This window comes from Malus domestica, chromosome 06 (assembly GCF_042453785.1).
Source record: "Malus domestica chromosome 06, GDT2T_hap1".
NCBI classification, from domain to species: Eukaryota; Viridiplantae; Streptophyta; class Magnoliopsida; order Rosales; family Rosaceae; genus Malus; species Malus domestica.
The window spans coordinates 18358042-18378643 of record NC_091666.1 but is presented as its reverse complement, the minus strand read 5'-3'; the positions used below and the strand labels follow the sequence as shown (position 1 = coordinate 18378643).

At 38.8% G+C, this 20602-nt stretch overlaps 3 long non-coding RNA genes and 1 pseudogene across 5 annotated transcripts; 3 read left to right on the top strand and 1 right to left on the bottom strand.

The window, feature by feature from the left end:
* Window positions 1-3959: 3959 nt before the first annotated feature.
* On the top strand, window positions 3960-8666 carry LOC103411619 (uncharacterized). Of its 3 annotated transcripts, none has more exons than XR_525588.4 (4): window positions 3960-4192; window positions 4874-4951; window positions 8009-8318; window positions 8466-8666. It is a non-coding gene; the product is annotated as an uncharacterized lncRNA (long non-coding RNA). The 3 variants fall into 3 exon arrangements; XR_525589.4 differs by having other exon boundaries at window positions 4047-4192; window positions 8021-8318; XR_011582007.1 differs by lacking the exons at window positions 3960-4192; window positions 4874-4951 and adding an exon at window positions 7313-7724.
* Window positions 8667-9859: 1193 nt separating this feature from the next.
* Window positions 9860-10960, bottom strand: LOC139196708 (uncharacterized). Its single transcript, XR_011581807.1, has 2 exons — window positions 10878-10960; window positions 9860-10177 (listed from the first exon to the last, which is right to left on the bottom strand). It is a non-coding gene; the product is annotated as an uncharacterized lncRNA (long non-coding RNA).
* Window positions 10961-13467: 2507 nt separating this feature from the next.
* Window positions 13468-14511, top strand: LOC139197159 (uncharacterized; annotated as a pseudogene).
* A 4776-nt stretch (window positions 14512-19287) lies between these two features.
* LOC139197035 (uncharacterized) lies at window positions 19288-20001 on the top strand. Its single transcript, XR_011582008.1, has 3 exons — window positions 19288-19485; window positions 19706-19768; window positions 19868-20001. It is a non-coding gene; the product is annotated as an uncharacterized lncRNA (long non-coding RNA).
* The last annotated feature ends 601 nt before the right edge of the window (window positions 20002-20602 follow it).

Genomic DNA, 20602 nt, shown 5'->3' with positions numbered 1-20602 from the left:
TTGCTGGGATGCTGCTGGAAAGGTTCGTCTGCCCTTGTCCTACTTCGGGATACCTCATCCGGGGCACGTTGGATCCCGATGCGTTGCAAAAGTTGATTCACCAAAGTTGTCTGTTGTGCAAGGGTGCTCGTCAACTCTATGACTTGTCGAGACAAGTGTTGTTCGCCATTTGGATTGGAAGAGCTTGGAAGGAATGCGCCTCCTTGAGCAGTGGAAAGGTGGTAGACTCCGGGCGCGAGATTTGAGTTGGGAAATGTCAAATCCGCGAAAAAATATGGTGAGAATGCCCCCGGCTCGATGGTAGGTCCAGATGGTTGAGATAGTTTTGGGCCGACTTGGGCTGCTTGGAAAGCCACGGGAGCAGTGTGGGCCTTGAGAGTGGGCTGCTCGTCGGGAGTGGGCTGCTCGTTGGGAGCAGGCTGGGTCACGAGAGCAGGCTGCTTGGCAGGAGCAGGTTGCTTGGCGGGAGCAGGCTGGGCCACGGAAGTAGGCTGCTTGGCAGGAGCAGGCTGGGCCACGGGAGTGGGCTGCTTGGCAGGAGCAGGCTGGGCCACGGGAGTGGGTTGCTCGACGGGAGCAGGCTGGATCACGGGAGCAGGCTGCTCAATGCGCGGTGCATGTGAATGCGAGGCTTGGGCTTGGGTCCACGTGAACTTGGATGGCACGGCTTGGATCGTGGTCTGGTACCGTGAGCCTTGGATGGCACGGCTCGGGCCGTGGTGAAGGCTCCATGGACCTCGCCATGAGTGGCTACCGAAGTAGCCATCGTGGTGGTTCCCATGGTGGCCGTGGTGAAGGCATCATGGACCTCGCCGTGGGTGGCTACCGAGGTAGCCACCACGGTGGTTCCCATGGTGGAAGCTCGTGGTGATGATGCCGCTCCCCTTATTGTCGCATTTTGCCTTACGGATCTCCGGGTCGTGGTGAAGGCTCCATGGACCTCGCCACGAGTGGCTACCGAAGTAGCCACCGCGGTGGTTCCCATGGTGGCCGTGGTGAAGGCACCATGGACCTCGCCGCAGGTAGCTACCGAAGTAGCCACCACGGTGGTTCCCATGGTGGAAGCTCGTGATGATGATGCCGCTCCCCTTATTGTCGCATTTAGCCTCACGGATCTCCGCAATCCCATTTCTTGAACATTAGAATTTTCACTTGTGGAATTTTCTAAATTTCTAGCCATTATATTTTGCTTATACGTTTTATCAAAGAACATTTGCAAGTAAAAAATTCTAATAATAAGAACGTATGAAAAATATTCAAATGGACTAGAAAATAAAGAAAAAACCTTTTTTGTGCGAGAGTCTTCTACGAGTATGGATTTCAACTCTCAATGAAAGCACCAATTTGTGGATGCAAATTTCTTCCTCCTCGATCTTGGACGATTTTGCACCTACAAAACAATTAACACCTTAGGTTAAGACCAAGAGCCTCACGCGCCCACGATGAATGGGGGGGCTTTGCCCGAAGAACCTCCGATGCCAAAGTTAGAATTTAGAGAGAAATAGTGTTTAGAGAATTTTGGGATTTTTGCCAAAGTGTTGGAATTAGCTTTTTGGTGAGAATGGGAGTATATTTATAGGGATAGGAGGTGGCTAGGGTTTTTAGGTTTAATTAGCCAATTTATTTGGCTATTAAACATAAAATGAATGTTTTGGTGGTTTTTTGTATAATTGGCTAATAAAAAGGAAGAAATGGTGGGAAAAGGTAGAAAAAAGGTAATGGATTAGGTTTTTCAATGGGATAGCCGGCCCTCTTGTGTTTTTAGGTTTGAGTGGATGTTTCAAATTGACAATTAAGGGATTGATTAGGTAATTAATCCCTTAATTAGTCAATTATTATGATTTTATGAAATATGAAAGGAATAAGTATATTATTTAGCTAATTGATTAGCTAAATAATGAAATGGGAAATATATGAATAAATTAGGTTTTAAGTTGATACCTATTTTGGGCACTTTTGACTTGGTTGAAAAAATGATTCTCTACTGCTCGCGTGTAGGAAACCCGGTATGCATCGAGGGTATTTTTGTCCTCTTTTGTCCAAAAGTCCACGTGTCGCCTAGTGAATATTTTTGGCTCCACACTTATGTTTCGTGGTTTTCAACATTTAGTACATCAAGTTTTTTTCGTCTCAGATTCATACCTAAAGTGTAAATTTTGGGACAGTCTCATACATCCGTTAGTCAAACTGTTAAGTTTTCTGTTAACTGTAACGTGGTGCACTAACTGGGCGCCACGTGTCATCCGAGTTTTTTTTTTTTTCTTTTTTCTTTCTTTTCTCTTCTTCTTCCTTCTTCCTTCTTCCTTCTTCTTCTTCCTCCGACTGCAACTTTCTTTTTTTTTTCTTCCTCCTTCTCCTTCTTCCTTCCTTCCTCCTTCCTTCCCTTTCTTCCCCTTCTTCCTTCTTCTTCCTTCTCATTCTCCTTCTTCTTCCTCCGAATCTGGGGAAGCTTTTTTGTTTTTTTCTTCTTCTTCTTCTTCTTCTTCTTCCTCCGAATCTACCCAGATTCAGTTTTTTCTTTTTTTTTTCTTCTTTCTTCTTCTTCTTCCTTCCTTCTTCTTCTTCTTCTTCTTCCTTCCTTCTTCTTCTTCTTCTTCCTCCGAATCTGCCCAGATTCAGTTTCTTTTTTTCTTCTTCTTTCTTCTTCTTCTTCCTTCCTTCCTTCTTCTTCTTCTTCTTTCTCCGAATCTGCCCAGATTCAGTTTTTTTTTTCTTCCTCCTTCTCCTTCTTCCTTCCCCTTCTTCGTTCTTCTTCTTCTTCCTCCGAATCTGGGGGAAGATGAAAGTTTTTTTTTTTTTTGAGGAAGAAGAAGAAGAAGAAGGAGGAAGGAAGGAGGAGGAAGAATGAGAAGAAGGAGGAAGAAAAAAAAAGGTTGCAGTCGGAGGAAGAAGAAGAAGAATGAAGAAGAAGGAGGAAGAAGAAGAAAGAAAAAAAAAAACAAACAAACTTCCCCAGACTTCGGAGGAAGAAGAAGAAGAAGAAGAAGAAGAAGAAGAAGAAGAAGAAGAAGAAGAAGAAGAAGAAGAAGAAGAAGAAGAAGAAGAAGAAGAAGAAGAAGAAGAAGAAGAAGAAGAAGAAGAAGAAGAAGAAGAAGAAGAAGAAGAAGAAGAAGGAGGAAGGAAGAAGGAGAAGGAGGATGAAAAAAAAAAAAGGTTGCAGTCGGGGAAGAAGAAGAAGAAGAAGGAAGAAGAAAAGAAAAGAAAGAAAAAAGAAAGAAAAAAAAAACTCGGATGACACGTGACGTCCAGTCAGTGCGCCACGTCACAGTTAACAGAAAACTTAACAGTTTGACTAACGGATGTATGAGACTGTCCCAAAATTTACACTTTAGGTATGAATCTGAGACGAAAAGAACTTGATATACTAAATGTTGAAAACCACTAAAAGATGAAAGTTTTTTTTTTTTTTTGAGGAAGAAGAAGAAGAAGAAGGAGGAAGGAACGAGGAGGAAGAATGAGAAGAAGGAGGAAGAAAAAAAAAAGGTTGCAGTCGGAGGAAGAAGAATAAGAATGAAGAAGAAGGAGGAAGAAGAAGAAAGAAAAAAAAAAAAAACAAACAAACTTCCCCAGACTTCGTCGGAAGAAGAAGAAGAAGAAGAAGAAGAAGAAGAAGAAGAAGAAGAAGAAGAAGAAGAAGAAGGATGAAAAAAAAAAAAAGGTTGCAGTCGGGGAAGAAGAAGAAGAAGAAGGAAGAAGAAAAGAAAAGAAAGAAAAAAGAAAGAAAAAAAAAACTCGGATGACACGTGACGTCCAGTCAGTGCGCCACGTCACAGTTAACAGAAAACTTAACAGTTTGACTAACGGATGTATGAGACTGTCCCAAAATTTACACTTTAGGTATAAATCTGAGACGAAAAGAACTTGATATACTAAATGTTGAAAACCACGAAACATGAGGGTAGTAAACGGTCTTTTACCCTATAAATTATATATTGGCATGTGTTATTATCCAATCATTTTCTCAGTTTTCTTTGTATAAACCCTTCAAACCACCATCAAACCACCATATATACTCACACCAAGCCTCTCCGTCCTCCCTACTCATATCAGTTCATAAATTTTTACAAAACAAAGTTCTTTCAACCAATAGATAACCTAAGGAGGTTGCAAGAGAAAGAAGAGGGAAAAGATAAACAACTAAGAAGGAGACATACCCAACACCGAAGGCGTAGGAGAAGCATCAAGAAATTGAGTAAGCTTTCTTTTTCTTGTTCTTCTTTAACCTGAAATTGAATGCAGATTCTTGTGTTTTAGTGGCGGAAATTCCTTAGCTTGCTTGATTCGGTGCCGAAACTCTGGCGTCTAACTGTGAGGAAGTAGGTGGTAATATTACGGTCGAGTCGACTCATTGTTTAACTCAGTCAACAAAGGCGAGTGTTGCCGTTTTCTCTTCTTTTTGCCCAACGAAAGTATAATTACGCCACAGGAAACCGAATTATAAAAAGGAAATGTGTGTAATTTTTCTTACATTGGGGATAATCGATTGATTGGTGATGTGGGTAGAATTATTGAGTTATTAATATTAGTTTTTCAATTAAATTCCAAAATTTATATCATCATTCATGTGCGGCTTACAAGCCCATGTTTCTGCTAAAAGATAATAAATTTTTTAATTAGTGCACTGCAAATTTCCAAAATGATTAGGTTAAAGATTTATCCACTGATTATTGGGTATTTTTCGGTATAAAGAGAGGTGAATTGGGGAGGGGATTTTATCATTTTGTAGTTTTTTAGTTATGCTATTATCTGGAAAAATATTTGCTAATCCTCTTCATCACAGGAGCAATGAGCAAATAGTTACAGTTCATTTATGTTTACATTTATGGTGACTATTGGTGTGAATCATGTATAATAGTTCTTCTAACACTAACAGTGTGGAAGGTTGGGGAAGATGGAATTGAGGCAAGAACCAATCTTCTGACGGAATTGAAGCATTGACACGGAGAGGAAGGTATAACAATTTGTGTATCTCTTAAACTGAAATTGAAATTAAGCTAAAGATAACACGTTGTGCTGGGACAATTGTGTGTCTTTGTTTCTTTTGCTCCATTGCTTTGTGTTTCTTTTAAACTGGTTTCCATAAATGTAGCCCAAAAGATAACTGTTGTTGAATCATATTAGACATGAAAATCTAATTTGGAAATAATATAGTTGTTCTGTTTTTCGTTGCCTCCTTGACATATTCAATTTTCATTGTCAGTTTGTTTTTCGCTTCTTTAAAATTAGATATTTATAGATACGCTTCTTATAAGTCCATAATATAAGTTTGACAAAATATATTCTTTTCTTGTAATCATACGGTATGAGCAATTTTGAAATGTTATTCTTTATTTTGTAATTTATAATCCATTTTTGGTTAACAATTAACAATTAATCACTAAATGTAAATTAATGGTTGTGTATAGGATATGAATGCCAGTTAGATACATTTAATAAAATTTTCCAAATGGCGCGACTAAAACCCCTTCCCCATTGTCTTAATTGGTGCAACACGCTCGGTATGAGCTCACTTGTGGGGATTTCAACAACAACACGGTCTCAATTCTAGCAAACTACGGTGTTGGCAATTCTAATTATTCAAGAAATCTTAAAGTTTTCGTACTTCATAATTGCAGGAAAGACTTGGGTGATCGTATTTTCCACCATACATCGAAACTGTTCGATTAGTGGATTCGATGAGTTTAGGCACCTGTAATCTGCCATAGCAAAAGTCCTTTCACCATTTCGTTATTTTGAAACCAGAATTGTGATCGACTTTTAGGGCATTATATACAAACACTTCAACAATCGGTTAAGTGAGTGGCTAGGGAATGTACGTACAAATACAAGTTTTGCTCAAGATAAAAGACATTTTCAGGCTAGGTAATGAGTCTATACACGGGTTTTGGATCGAAGTTATCAAGAAAGTGCAATTGTATGATTTTTCCTTAATCTGATATATCCAATATCTTGTGTTTTGGAATATGTCTTCTATTTTGGATTTACATGGACAAGGGCCTATTAGGAGCTATTAATTGGATGTACTTTCACCGGCTTCTCCACATATCATTGGAAAGTCTCACGAGCTACCTGACTATTGGGAAGCATGTCAAAGTTATTAACATAAGCAACAAGTTTTGAAGGGAAATCTTGGTCTCATTTGTTTCGCCTCATTCAAAATGACTTGCTGTCATTCTGGGATATGCTCAAGAAACTATTGGTACCTCTTGCAGAAGTATGGCCTGAGTGCGCCGCATTTTATGCTTTCTTTGATTTGTGCAATACTAGTAATCTACATCACAAGGAGGAGTAAGTTATATAGTTATATCCTACCTCTTGTTACATAAGTAAGTTTTAGAGAGAATGTATACCCAATTATTTGAAATTCATTAAAATTTTTATAAAAAATCTAAGTACTCTTAGCACTTGAGAATACTTGGATTTTTTTTTATAAATATTACAAGAATTTCAAATAGTTGAGCATTCTCTCTCTAAAACTTACTTGTGTAACAAGAGTTGGAATATAATTATATATCTTACTCCTCATTGTGACGCAGATTACTAGTATTGCACAAATCAAAGAAAGCGGCGCGCTCAAGCCATACTGCTGCAGAAGGTACCAATAGTTTCTTGAGTGTATCCCAGAATGACAGCATGTCATTCCGAATGAGACCAAGACTTCCCTTCAAAAATTGTTGCCTATGTTGATAACTTTGACATGCTTCCCAATAGTCAAGTAGCTCATGAGACTTTCCAATGATACGTGGAGAAGCCGGCGAAAGGGCATCCAATTAATAGCTCCTAATAGGCCCCTGTCCATGTAAATCCAAAATAGAAGACATTGAATATGATGAGATTAAGGAAAAATAATGCATACGTCTTGCGCTTTTAAATCCAAAACACAAGATATTGGATATATCAAATTAAGGAAATATCATACCAGTGCACTTTCTTGATAACTTCGATCCAAAACTCGTGTACACACTCACTACTTAGCATCGAAATTCTTTTATCTAGATCAAAAATGTATCTGTATGTACTTTCCCCAGCCACTCAATCAACAGATGGTCGAAGTATTCGTATATGATGCCTTAAAAGTCGATCACAGTTCTGGTTTGAAAATGACTGTGTCGTGAAAGGACTTTGCTGTTGGCAGAATACAGGTTCCTAAACTCGTTGAATCCACTTATCGGAAAGTTTCTATGTATGGTGAAAAATACAATCACCCAAGTCTTTCATGTCATTATGAAATACGAGAACTTTAAGATCTCTTGAATAATTAGAATTTCCACCACCTTAGTTTGCTGGAATTGAGACCGTGTTGCTGTTGAAGTCCCCACAAGCGAGCTCTTACCAAGCCACTATTGCACCAATTAAGACATCGGTGTAAGGGTTTTAGTCGCGCTGTTTGCAAATTCCATTAAAGGCCTCTAACTGGTCATTCATATCCTTTACACGACCATTGATTAACATTCAGTGACTAATTGTTAACAAATCAATGATCATGAAAAATAGAAAATGGATTGCAAATTCAAATCTTGTTTCATAGATAAAAATAAAGAACATTACAAAGTTTTCAAGATGGTTAGATTACATGAAATGAATTCTTGTCAAACATTTATTATGGAGTTACAAGAAGCGTATCTATAAATATCTAATTTCAAAAAAATAAAAATAAACCGGCAATGAAAAACTGAGCAGGTGAAGAAGCATAAGAGATGAAGAGTTAATGAAAAGCTAAACAGGTATATTTTTTTCAACTTACATTTTCATGCCTAATACCACTTAATGTCACTTGTCTTTTGCGCTACATTTATGCACACAATTTTATAAGAAACACAAATCCATAGAGCAAAAGACACAATGTGTAATTTTAGCTTAATTTCAATGTAGATGTACGAATTTTCTCACCTTCCACCCCGTGTCTTGCAATAGATAAACACTTACTATGGTATCAAATTTGCTCCCACTTTCAAAGTTAGTTAAGAGATGGAAAGTTTTTCTCACCTTCCACTCTTTTTGCCATGAGGTCAACTTGAAGGTGGATGTATCAGCTTGAAAGTGGCAGGGGACCCTTGGGTGTGATAGAATACACTGCTCTCCTGGGTAGATTTGATAGGGAGAAACAAAAATTGAGAGGACAGTTTGTGTTCTTCTACCAAGTATGTGACATCACCGAGAGAGACGTTCACTTTATGGTTAAATCACTTGTGATGCAAGGAAATGGATGCAATGCATTTGATGCAAATGGTGAGGTTGTGTATCAGGTCGATAACTATGATAACAAGCACATCGACGAAGTTCATCTCATGGATCTCCGCGGCAATCTTCTCTTGACGGTATGTGAGAACAAAATGTGGTTTCCCGAGTTGGAAGGGCTATGGAAGCAATAATAATGTTACTGCTCAACCTGATTCTTTTCTTCATTCAATTAACTAAAATGTCTTTGGATTTTGACTGGGAGCATTGTATATTTTTTGCGGCAGACAAGTATGCATGGGTGGGACAAAAGAGAGAGCAACAGGTTGTTAGCAATTGCAGAAATGGCAAATTAGAAGCAAGAGATTTACTCGAGGAGAGATTCTAACATGTAACCGACTATATATCTTCCGATTAGTATCACTCTCGAGGCACCATGATGTACTACGTTCTGTTTAATAATCATGACCCAAATTTTATTACAATAATGAAGTACATAACCGACCTAAATACAACCGATGAATTTTAACGAAGACTAGCTAAACGCCGGCCAAAGGAATACGGCATACAATACAGATTGAAGCAGAAAGCAAGAAAGGTAGAAAAAAAATGAAAAAAAATTATATTAATGATATAAAATTGCCATATATATTGGACTGGTAGACCAGAATATTGTTAGCAGAATGCTCAATCTTCATATCAACGAATCAACGAGTTTGCCCCAAGTCTTTCATCTCAAATTCCCGCTTTAGGTGTGAGGTAGTTTTTCTAAAGCTCTTCCAGAGTTCAGTTGAGATTTATGTAAGAAGCGAACGATTGGATAGAAGGCCAAATGAGAGGGAGGAAATATAAGTAGTGAACAAAATGAAGGTGTACATTAACAGAGTATGAAAGGATATTGGACAAATGAGATTTCTTTAATAGAAAACTAGCGAAAAGTCCAAAAAATTTTAGTTTTAATGAAAAATTATAAATAAAGGTGTAGTGAATAATGCCTAGAAAAGGTAAAAATGTGATTTTTCGTTAAAAGTGAACAGTACTAGGAGTTTCGTTAAAACTCCCTTGTTTAATTGGGTGCTTGGTGAAAATGCTATAAGAGAGAAACGGAGGAGAGTTTTTTAGTTTATTGTGAACACATTCGTATACCAAGTGCCATAGACTCATAATATAAGAAGTTGAATAATAAAAAATAAAAAAAATTCTAACCACTTGTGTGTACCGAACCATAATTTTGACGCATTAGAAAATTTCTCGAAAGAAAGAAGACTTAGGGCCTATTTATTTGGCTTCACTAAACTTCCTTAGACTAGACTAGATTACACTTTGGTTTAGTCCCGTGTTTATTTCACGTCGACACTATGTTTAATGAGACTCGCCTAAACTAAGAGCTCGTTTGGATGTGCTACTCTATAAAGCGCTTTTACTCACTAGCGCTTTTTGTTTGTAGCACTTTTCAATAGCGCTTTTATGAGGAAGTAGTTTGTTGTTTGGCATGCAACCAACTAAGCGCTTTTGTATTGGATAGAAGCGTTTTTGATATTAAATAGTGTTTGGTTGTCAAATGAAAAAGCGCTTTCATTAATAATTCTCAATAATTTTTGCATAAGTATTTTTTGTATATAATTAGCATACAATTTGATTAAGAGTTGATGAAAATTCAATTACAAAAAATAATGATCACTAACAAAATTATACATACTTATTGAGAATATGTGTTTGTTTCTTGAAAACAAAATGACACGTTATAGTTGCATGACAATCAAATGTGAAATAAGCATTAACTAGATATAAGAAGATTAGCAATCCTTTCTCGTTCAACATCCATCTCTCGCCTATGAGTAAAATTTTCATCAACAATTTCTTCATCTCTATGATCTTCCTCATGTCCAGGTGGAAGTAGCTCATCATCATCATCATCATAAGGTTGGAACTCTTGATCTGTCATGGAATGCTTCCTAATAAAATTGTGTAAGGCCATTGAAGCAACAACAATTTGTACCTGTTTTTCAAAAGGAAAGTTACGCATGAGACGAATCATTGTCCATCTATTTTTCCAAACACCAAAAGTTCTTTCTATTGTGCATCTTAGGGATGAATGCAGTACACCATTGCATATGTATCTAGTATTTGTTATATATAATAATGCAGTACACCATTGTTATATATAATAATGCAGTACACCATTGCATATGTATCTAGTATTTGTATATATAATGCAGGATATGTAACCATTAACAATAAATTCATTAGTGTTGCTTTCTGTTGTCATTAGAAGTTAATTTGCTATTAGTAGTATCTACAATCGTTAATGCGACATCAAATATCGGCATCAAATCTGCAAGTTATTGTTCATCGTCGGTCTTTCAGCGTTCGAATGCTTGGTTTCATTCATGATATGATGGTGTCCAGGTAATACGTACGACATGAACGTTCTGTGTCACACGCATCTACTTACATGGGATGGGATGTGCAAAGTCATGAATCGTCAACCTCAAGGGCATCAGAGAATGAATCAGGAAAATTAGAAATATAGTGAAAAAAATGCAGAAAATACCATTGGAATGTCAATGAACGATCACTAAACCCTAAAATTATTTTCGTGTAGTTCAAAAATCACAACAATTTTGATAAAAATAACATATCAACAATCAAATTCACACACTACATACAAATTTTAAGATAAGAAATAGCAAACATACCTCCACAAGAATTTTAGGTGACGGAGATTTGGGGAAGATGGAGAGGAAGAGATGGAGACCAAGACTTCTCCAGCCACCAAAATATTATGAAAATAAAAGACTTCTAGGTTTTTAACGTGCAAACCTAGAAAAAATTGGTGATGTCAATTTTGATGTTTTTTTCAAGTGTAATGGCATTTTAGACTTTGCAAATTGAAAAATAGGGATAATTCGGGAATTGAAAAAAATTCATTAAAGGGAGCAAAGTGCTTCCCTTGTTTTCTCTGCATAGCACTTTTAGGAGGAAGCACCTCCTAGGTGCTTCTTAGAAAATGCTTATTAGTGCTTCTACTTCTAACTAAAAGCACTTTTAAAATATTTGCCAAACGACATTTTTTAAAACTAAAGCGCTTTTACTCATTAGGAAGCGTTTTTGACTCTTTCAAAAGCACAACCAAACAAGCCCTAAGTCAGACTAAAAGCTTCGTTGAAAAGCCTTAGCGAGGCCCCCACGAAATTGGCCGGACTACTAAGCCAAATATGCTCGCTTCACCCCTCCCTACTTCGTTCCTCCCATCTACATCTTTCTCGTGTCTCAAAATCCTTTTCAAACACAGATCCCGCAAAATTCGAAAAAAAAAAGCAAAAAATTTCGAACCCAGAGAACCCAAAAAATCCCAAAATTTGAACTCAGAAAAACTTAGAAACCCAAAAAAACCAAAGAAATCCAAAACAATCTGCAGTGGGATGATCATGGTTGTTTCAATCACAAATGCACCCAAAAAAACCCAGAGATCCAACCCTTATCTTCCACCTTTGAGCCAATCACACAATCACTTCGCCTCCTTCAATCTCTTTCTTGCTCTATGTTTTGATTTTGAGATTTGCTATTGATTTTGTGAGTGGAAGTGAAGAGATAGGAGGGAGAGGTGAAGTAAAGAGGCAGGAGGCGAAGATGAAGTGAAGAGATAGAGGATTTGCAATAAAAAAATGTCGGTCTGTTCGTCTGATTAATAATGGCTGATAGGATTACAAACGTGAAAAATAATTAGGATTTCAAAAAATTAAATAACTATAATATAATTTTTGTTTTTTTAAGGTAAAAGTAAATTAAATATGATAAAAAAATAATTTGGGTCCTAAAAGTATTTTAGTCCATAGTTTAGTTACCAAACATTATTATTTTTATCTTACTTAGTCCAAGTCAAGTCAGTTCAATTTAGACATGGAGGAATTAAGCTCAAAGTAATATGTCGTTTTTTGGTCTATTAAATAAATATCTTTTATCAATTAACAATTTTTTTTTTTAACAATGGATATTATTATACTAAGGAGAGAATGTAGGTTTAACTTATAATAGACGAGTAATAATGTGGTCAAATTCATGTTCGGTGAGTGACCTAGTCGATTTCTTCTTCGTAATTCTTGGTTTATCTGTAAAATTGTTGATGTTGTTGGACCAAATTGTTGTTGGTTTTTAAATTTCTTGACCAATTTGTTTTCTTGTTACATTGAGTATGGCTTTGTGGTATTTGTCTCCTTGTTGAAGGCATCTATCTGTCTTTTTCCTTTTTCTTCTGGCAATTTGTGGTATTTTGTAATTCTGATGATTTATTCAGTGAATTGAGTATGGCCTTGACATTGCTTCATTCTCTCTAGGTAGTGTCTTGTTCTATCTCTGTTATGATCCTAATTCTAAGATTGCCTTAATCGTAGGAAATTGGACAAATTTGCAATAGGGAGTTAATTGGTAGGAGATTTTGGGGCTCTTTTTGTAATAGAGTCTAAATTGGGGGCTGATTTAATAGACTTTTGTTTGTTTTGTTGAGCTGGCAAGGCAGCAAAATGTTGTTATATACCCCTGGATTGTGGCAACGGTCATATATGAAAAAACAATATTAAAATACTTCTTCAATTGTTCTTTTCTTCTTTCTACAATCACCATTGTTGCAGGTCAAGGTTGAACCCAGGTTATTGGGATACTAAGATTGGTATCACCCACGATCTTGGCTCCCTTCCGTGCATGCCCCGCCAAATTGCTGCTACCCGCGCCACCACCATGGATGCTCGAGTTTCTTCCTTGGAAGCTGCTTTTGCTTCCATTCCTGCTCTCATCGTCGAGAATGTGAAGTCCTCTGTGAACGCCACTGTTGCTACTGCCATGGATTCCTAGCTCTCGACACAACTCGATCATCATCTTCCCATCTATTTCGAGCAATTTCGACATGAAATCCGTTCATCCATCTTCGCGATCGGGATCAGATCCAGTTGCCTCAAAGCCTGTTGAAGTGTTGAAGTGTATTTTGGCCTCTAGAGTCAGCTACCATGTTCTCTAGGGATAGCTCTAGGCACTAGAGTAATTAGTCTTCTTTCCTTGATTTAAGGGATGTGATTGATTGGTGCAAGTTATTTTTTGTAAGGTGTAGATTAGGCTAGCTTCTCTTTCTTCTCCCTCTTTCTTCTCATATATATCTGGACCCCTTGTACATTAAACTCATGAAATACATTACAAATTAAAGCCATAATTTCTATATGGTATTAGAGCAGGTTCTTTTGTAACCTGTCTCTGCCATTCTTGCTGCTGCAAATTTTTTCTTTCAAAGTCTAAGTCATGGCTGAAGAAAGTTATGTGAACCATGATGAGGAAACACAACATAGTCTCTCTCCAAACTTTTCAGACGTTAAGGTTAACACCAATCAACGTTTATGTTTAGTTCTCTTAAACGAGTTCAATTATCTTCCTTGGTCCCGAGCTGTTTCATTAGCTCTTGGAGGCAAAGGGAAGTTAGGGTTTGTAAATGGAAGCGTGGAAGCTCCAAACCGTTCTTCCTCTACATACGATGCATGGCTCTGCAAAGATCAACTTGTCATGTCCTTGCTGCTCAACACCATGGAGAAACATGTTGCTGAAATTTTTAGCTACTCCAATTCCGCACATGATCTTTGGAAAGCTTTGTAGGATATGTATGGAAATCAAAACAACTATGCACATGTCTTCCAATTAAAGAAGGACATTGCCAGTGCTCAACAAGAAGGGAAAGCGTTTTTTCAATACCTTGGGAGTCTCAAAGCAATGTGGAATGAGTTGGATGTACATCTCCCACATACCACAGATCCTACCATTCTCTTAAAAAGAGCTGATGAAGATAAAATTTATCAACTGTTAGGGGGTTTGAGCTCTGAGTACGAGGACCTAAGGAGTCACATCTTGATGAGTTACGACCTACCTACCTTCAATAATGTTTATGCAACTATTCAACAAGAAAAAGCAAGGAAGAAGGTTATGAATGCTGATCACAGCCCCAGATTGACTGAGACTCGGGCATATGCATCAAATTACAAGAATTTAGAAGCCAAGGTATACAAGGGAAGAAACACACATCTAAAATGCAAATATTGCAATGGTGTTGGTCATGTGGAAGACAAGTGTTGGGAACTTCATCCTGAACTTAAACCTAAGTTCAGCAAAGATGGAAAGACGATACCAAGGTCCTCACATCAATTTCAACCTCATTTCAAGGCACAACTTGCTAATGCTCACCCTCTTACTATTTCACAAGGATCCATGGAGTTCATTGCCAATCCATTATCACTGATCAATGAATTTGCAGCTTACTTACAAAGTAAGGGACACGAAGGAGGCTCACATGGTTAAGGCAATGAAGAGGGTAGTCACACAACTATGTTGGGACAATTTGCCGGCTTTCTTGTTGGAAATGAGAAAGTTCCAAAGGGAGAAGCATAAGGTATACTCAAAGCCTTCACGACTGCCCTATTAACTAGTACTGAAACTGATTGTTGGATAATTGATTCAGACACCACATATCATATGACAAACAAAGTTACAAATTTACATCATTTAAAAAAAATTTCAAGTCCCTCGCATGTGTCTGTTGCAAATGGAAAAAAATGTCTTAGTTTTGGGAAAAGGATAAATAAACTTACTCTTTCAAAAAATACCTTCCACTGCCCTCTATGTACCAACCTTTCCTTTCCAACTTTTGTCAATTGGAAAGATCACCAACACTCTAAACTGCCGTGCTATTTTCTCACCAAATAATGTGATGTTTTAGGATATTCTCACCATGAAGATGATTGGTGAAGGGGTCTTCATAAATGGACTTTACTACCTGTGCAAGAATGCCTGTTTCACTCAGGCTCTTCAAGCTCAATCGAAGTCCATAGATGAAAACCAACTTTGGCATAGGAGATTAGCCCACCCCTCTGAAGTTGTCTTGTCTAAACTGTTTCCAAATTTTTGTAACCCTTATCCTACTTGTGATACTTGTCAATTTCTAAGTTTACTAGGCTACCTTTTGGTAATTCAATGTCTAGGACAAGTAAACCTTTTGAAATGGTACACACCGATGTATGAGGACCTGCAACTGAATCAATGGAAGGGTTTAAGTACTTTGTTCTATTTGTTGATGATTTCTCTCGAACAAGTTTTCTATATCTTATGATCAAAGAGTGAAGTCCCAACCATTTTCAAAGATTTTCACATGCATGTTAAAACACAATTACAATCAAACATTAAGGTTTTAAGGTTAGATAATGGCATTGAATTTCTATCCAACAACATGCTTCAATACATAAGTTCTCAGGGTATCATACATCAAACCAGCTGTGTAGGGACTCCTCAACAAAATGGAGTAGCCGAGAGGAAAAACAGAGATCTCTTGGAGAAGACTTGTGCTCTCATGATTCACATGCATGTTCCAAAGAAATTTTGGTCATTTGCCATCCTTACTGCCACTTATCTCATCAATCGACTTCCAAGTCGTGTGCTAGGGTTTAAATCTCCCTATGAAGTTCTCAAGGGGAGGAAAATAGATTTGACACACCTCAAGGTGTTTGGTTGTGTTTGTTTTGTTCACATCCAAACCTTGAACCATGACAAACTAGATGCTAGGGCAACCAAGTGTGTGTTTATGGGATACTCGGCCACTCAAAAGGGATACAAGTGCTTTAATCCAATCACTAAGAAGTGCACAGTTTCAAGAGATGTGAAGTTTGAAGAAGATTGTCCCTATTTTACAAGTCAGGGGGAGGATTTAGTTAACATGTTCCCACTCCCTCAAAACTTTAATCATTCAATGTTGGAAGAAAGATCAGTCACTGTGAGTCCAGATTGTGAAGAGGTACAAACTGACCAAATTATTGCCAGTGAGAGTGAAGAAGAGCCTCACTCTGATCATTCTCAGTCCACTACAGAGTCTCAGGTGATTAAGAGAAACCCTCATCGAATCAGAAAACCTCCAGCTAGGCTGCAAGACTATGTTACATATGCCTCACGACATCCTATCACTGAATGTATCAGCTTTAGTAAGTTCTCAACATCTCATGCTGCATTTCTTAGTGAAATTGATAAGCACTGTGAACCAAGAAGCTTTCAAGAAGCTTATCTTCTCCTACAATGGAAACAAGCCATGACAGAAGAGCTTCGTGCACTGAAAGAGAATCACACCTGGAGTCTAGTTCAACTACCACCAGGAAAAAAGGCTGTTGGAAGTCGTTGGATCTACAAGACAAAATTCAAAGCTGATGGATCTATTGAGAGACACAAGGCTAGACTTGTTGCTCGAGGTTTCACACAAACCTTTGGAGTAGATAATAAGGAAACATTTCCACCGGTGGCCAAGATGAACTCAGTCAGGGTTTTACTTTCAGTTGCAATCCATTGTGGGTGGTCACTCTACCAAATGGACGTGAAGAAAGCTTTCCTTCACGAAGAGTTGCAGGAAGAAGTGTATATGCAACCTCCTCCAGGCTATGATGGTATCAAAGGCAATACGGTTTGCAAATTGCACAAGGCAATATGGTTTGCAAATTGCACAATGCAATATACGGATTGAAACAATCACCAAGAGTTTGGTATGCCAAGCTCAGTTCTGTTCTGGAAAAGGCTGGATTCATGTGAAGTAATGCTGATTATTCGTTATTTGTGAGAACTGGCACCAGTGGGAAGTTGGTGGTCCTCATCTATGTTGATGATCTTATCATCACTGGAGATAGTACCGTGGAGATTGAAGCACTCAAACTCTCACTACATCAAACTTTCGCTATCAAAGATTTGGGGAGGTTAAAGTATTTTTTGGGGATCGAAATGGCAACATCTTCAAAAGGACTATTTCTACATCAACGGAAATATGTATTGGACCTTCTTCAAGAAGCAAAAATGCTTAACTGCAAGCCTGCTATCACTCCCGTTGATTGTAAATTGAACCTCAGCATAGATGGAGAAGCCATGCATGATGTAACCTATTATCAACGATTAGTAGGCAAGCTCATATACCTTACCATCACTCGTCCAGATATCACTTATGCAGTGAGCTTGGCTAGTCAGTTTATGCACTCTCCCACTGTTGATCACCATAATATTGTTAAGAGAATTCTTCGTTATCTCAAGGGTTCAATAAGGCAAGGAATTACAATGCACAACAATCAATCCACTGTCATTAGTGGCTACACAGATGCAGACTAGGAAAGTAATACAATTGATAGGAAATCAACCACAGGCTATTGTACATTTGTTGGTGGAAACCTTGTCATATGGAAGAGTAAGAAGCAACAGGTAATTGCTTGTTCCAGCGCAGATGCTGAGTATCGAGCCATGGCAGCCACTGCTTGTGAACTCATTTGGCTTAAAGGGCTTCTTTCAAACTTAGGGTTTTCTAGTTCTACTTCTATGTCACTTATGTGTGATAATCAGGCAGCCATGCATATTGCTGCCAACCCTGTGTTCCATGAAAGAACCAAACATATTGAAGTGGATTGTCATTTCATCAGAGCTCAAGTTCAAACTCAAATCATCCAGACCATGTTCACATGAAGCCATGATCAATTGGCAGATCTCTTTACAAAGGCATTGGCATCCACTCAGTTCCATCGATTATTAGGCAAGCTTGGCTCAGTTAACCTCCTTGAGCCAGCTTGAGGGGGAGTGTTGAAGTGTATTTTGGCCTCTAGAGTCAGCTACCATGTTCTCTAGGGATATAGAGTAATTAGTCTTCTTTCCTTGATTTAAGAGATGTGATTGATTGGTGAGCTACCATGTTCCCTAGGGTTAACTCTAGGCACTAGAGTAATTAGTCTTAAGGGATGTGATTGATTGGTGCAAGTTATTTTTTGTAAGGTGTAGATTAGGCTAGCATTAGGCTAGCTTCTCTTTCTTCCCCCTCTTTCTTCTCATATATATCTGGACCCCTTGTACATTAAACTCATGAAATACATTACAAATTAAAGCCATAATTTCTATAAAGCCCAAATGGGACTGGGGGTGGTCCACCGCCTCGTCCGGTGTGGACTCCTCACGTTGATTTTCCACATTTCATGGAGGAGGAGCATACTTCATCGATGGTAAATAAAGATGTTCAAGATAGGTCTCTGTTTATTCGCGCCTTTTCTGAGTGGTCCACATTGCGCTGCATTCTTTGAAGTACAACTCAAACAACAAGGAGATGATCAAGTGAAAGGAGGAGGAAGAGTCACCCGCGAAACCCCCGTGCTCAAACCTCTGCTCAAGTTATTTGATGGTCCAGAGCAGTCTTATCTCTGTACTGCTGCAAGGATTTTCAGCCACTCCAAGGTATATGTACTTCTAGAGGATGGTCATCGTCCCAGGCCATTGGAGGCTGACACCATTACCAACACCAACACTCCACGTGCGGGGTATGCTTTTGGCCTGAAAACTGGATCATTTGATAAATTCGCTTCCCCAAAATCAATTAAGCCACTTGGTACTCTTCTTTCGGCCCATGGACAACTTTATTATATTGCTTCTCCATGGGGCTTCCCATGGATTCCGGAAGCATCCTTTGAGCGTTATGATCCTGCTCATGATAAATGGGACACACTGCCCTCTTTTCCCTACTATTCTTATCGTTTGGATCGTACGTATAAACTGGTTATGCTGTTTGTTACGGCTGGATTTTGTTTTCGATGCTGGACATGCGTTCCCAGACAGTCCAACTCTTTGGCTATCATGACAAGAAAAATGAATGGTATCCAGTTAAAGGTTCCACTGGTTTCGCTGGGAGGGCCGTGGTTGTAGGCGAGACTCTCTATGCCGTAGCATTGTCTCATAATCTGGTTATAGCATTCTCCTTTGGGAAATGTGGTGGTGAAGACGGGGTCCTATTGCCTATACACTAAGCCCATCCTTACCATTGAAAGGCCTAAAGACTGCAGATCCACCATCTCCATTTTGTGAGAGGACGTCAGTGTGTTTGGTTCATTTGGGTGGCCGTGATTTTTTGTCATGTCCAGACCGGGCAAAGCCTATACCTTGCTGATATCCAACATATTGGTGTCACCACGTTTGAGATTGTTGATGATGGAGAGGAAGGGAACCCTATGGTCAATACCTTACATTCAACTGTCTATGCTGTTGATACCTCAGACTTGGATATTTTCGATATTGACTTCGGCTTCGCGACGTAAGTTTTCTTCAAGTTTCTTATGTTTTCATCTATAACTAATCTTAATTCGTCTGTTGTGGTTCATTTACACATTTGTATGTAATGTAACCTCTCTATGGTTGATGATATATATGACTTGGTTGGACGATGTTGAACCGGAAGGGGAGATTATGACACTCCTAATTGAACAAGAAGAAACAGAGTGCAAGGTAATTAAGTTACCATCCTCACCTACTGTGACTGGAATGTGTTTGTTTATATTGGAAGGAGTAACGCAATATGGTCTTCCTAGCAATTTTCAATTGGAAAAACGATTTGTTCTGGTTCCTGAATTCGTCATTTCAATTTGTTTGCTGGAGTTGATATGTAGTGATTTTCTTATGTTTAGAGTCCGCGAGAATCAATTTGCTGTGCGATTTTATTGAACAGGAAACGAGTCTGGAAGAATTGAATTGGGGTGTCGCGGATGCTTGTCAGCTGACCAAGGGAGAGGTGAGATTTCTTCGCAGATTAAAATGGTTGCATATCTATTAAGTGATTTTATTAGCCATAGAGTCATGATTTCTGCAACATTATTATTGGGTTTTGCAGGGAAAAGTCAAGAAGAAATCCAGACAAGGAAAAGTCAAGAAGAAATCCAGACCAGGGAAATAGAAGAGAAAGAAATATATTTGTTGGCTTCTCTCAGTAAAATTGAGGGTTAACATTGTGCTTTAAATGCGGGCTTCATTTGTGCTACGTCAACAATTAACGTCTAATTAGACAATGAAATTGACGGTAAACGTGTGCCTACCATTTTCCAATTGTAAAAACGTATTATTTGTTCTGGTCCTTGTATTGGTCATTTCAATTTGTTTGCTGGAGTTAATATGTAGTGAGCTGGCAGGGTGGGCAAACGGGTAGAGGAACCGTGGGTTGGGGTGGGTAATCTAGGTTCGAGGCGGGGTATGGGCCGGTTTCAAATGTTTTAGAAAATAAACGGGGCGGGGCGGGACAGGGCGGGGCAGGACGGGGCGGGGCGGGCCCGTGTCATTTACGGGGTGGGCCGGGTCCTAAACCCTAGAAAAAGGGGGCCCCGGACCGACTCGTTTCTAATTATAATGAACGGTTGAGATTGAATGATAACCTATCATCCAATCTGGACCGTTAGTTTCTACCCTAGTCATCTAGAGTCCAGGTTTCCGAATTAGTCTCACTCTCGCCTCTCCAACATCACTCCCTCGACTCCGACAACATCCCAGAGAACCCAGCCCATCGCTGCCGCCGTAACCAACACAACGGCACCACCCATCTAGCCATCCTCCTCAACGACATCCCAGAGAACCT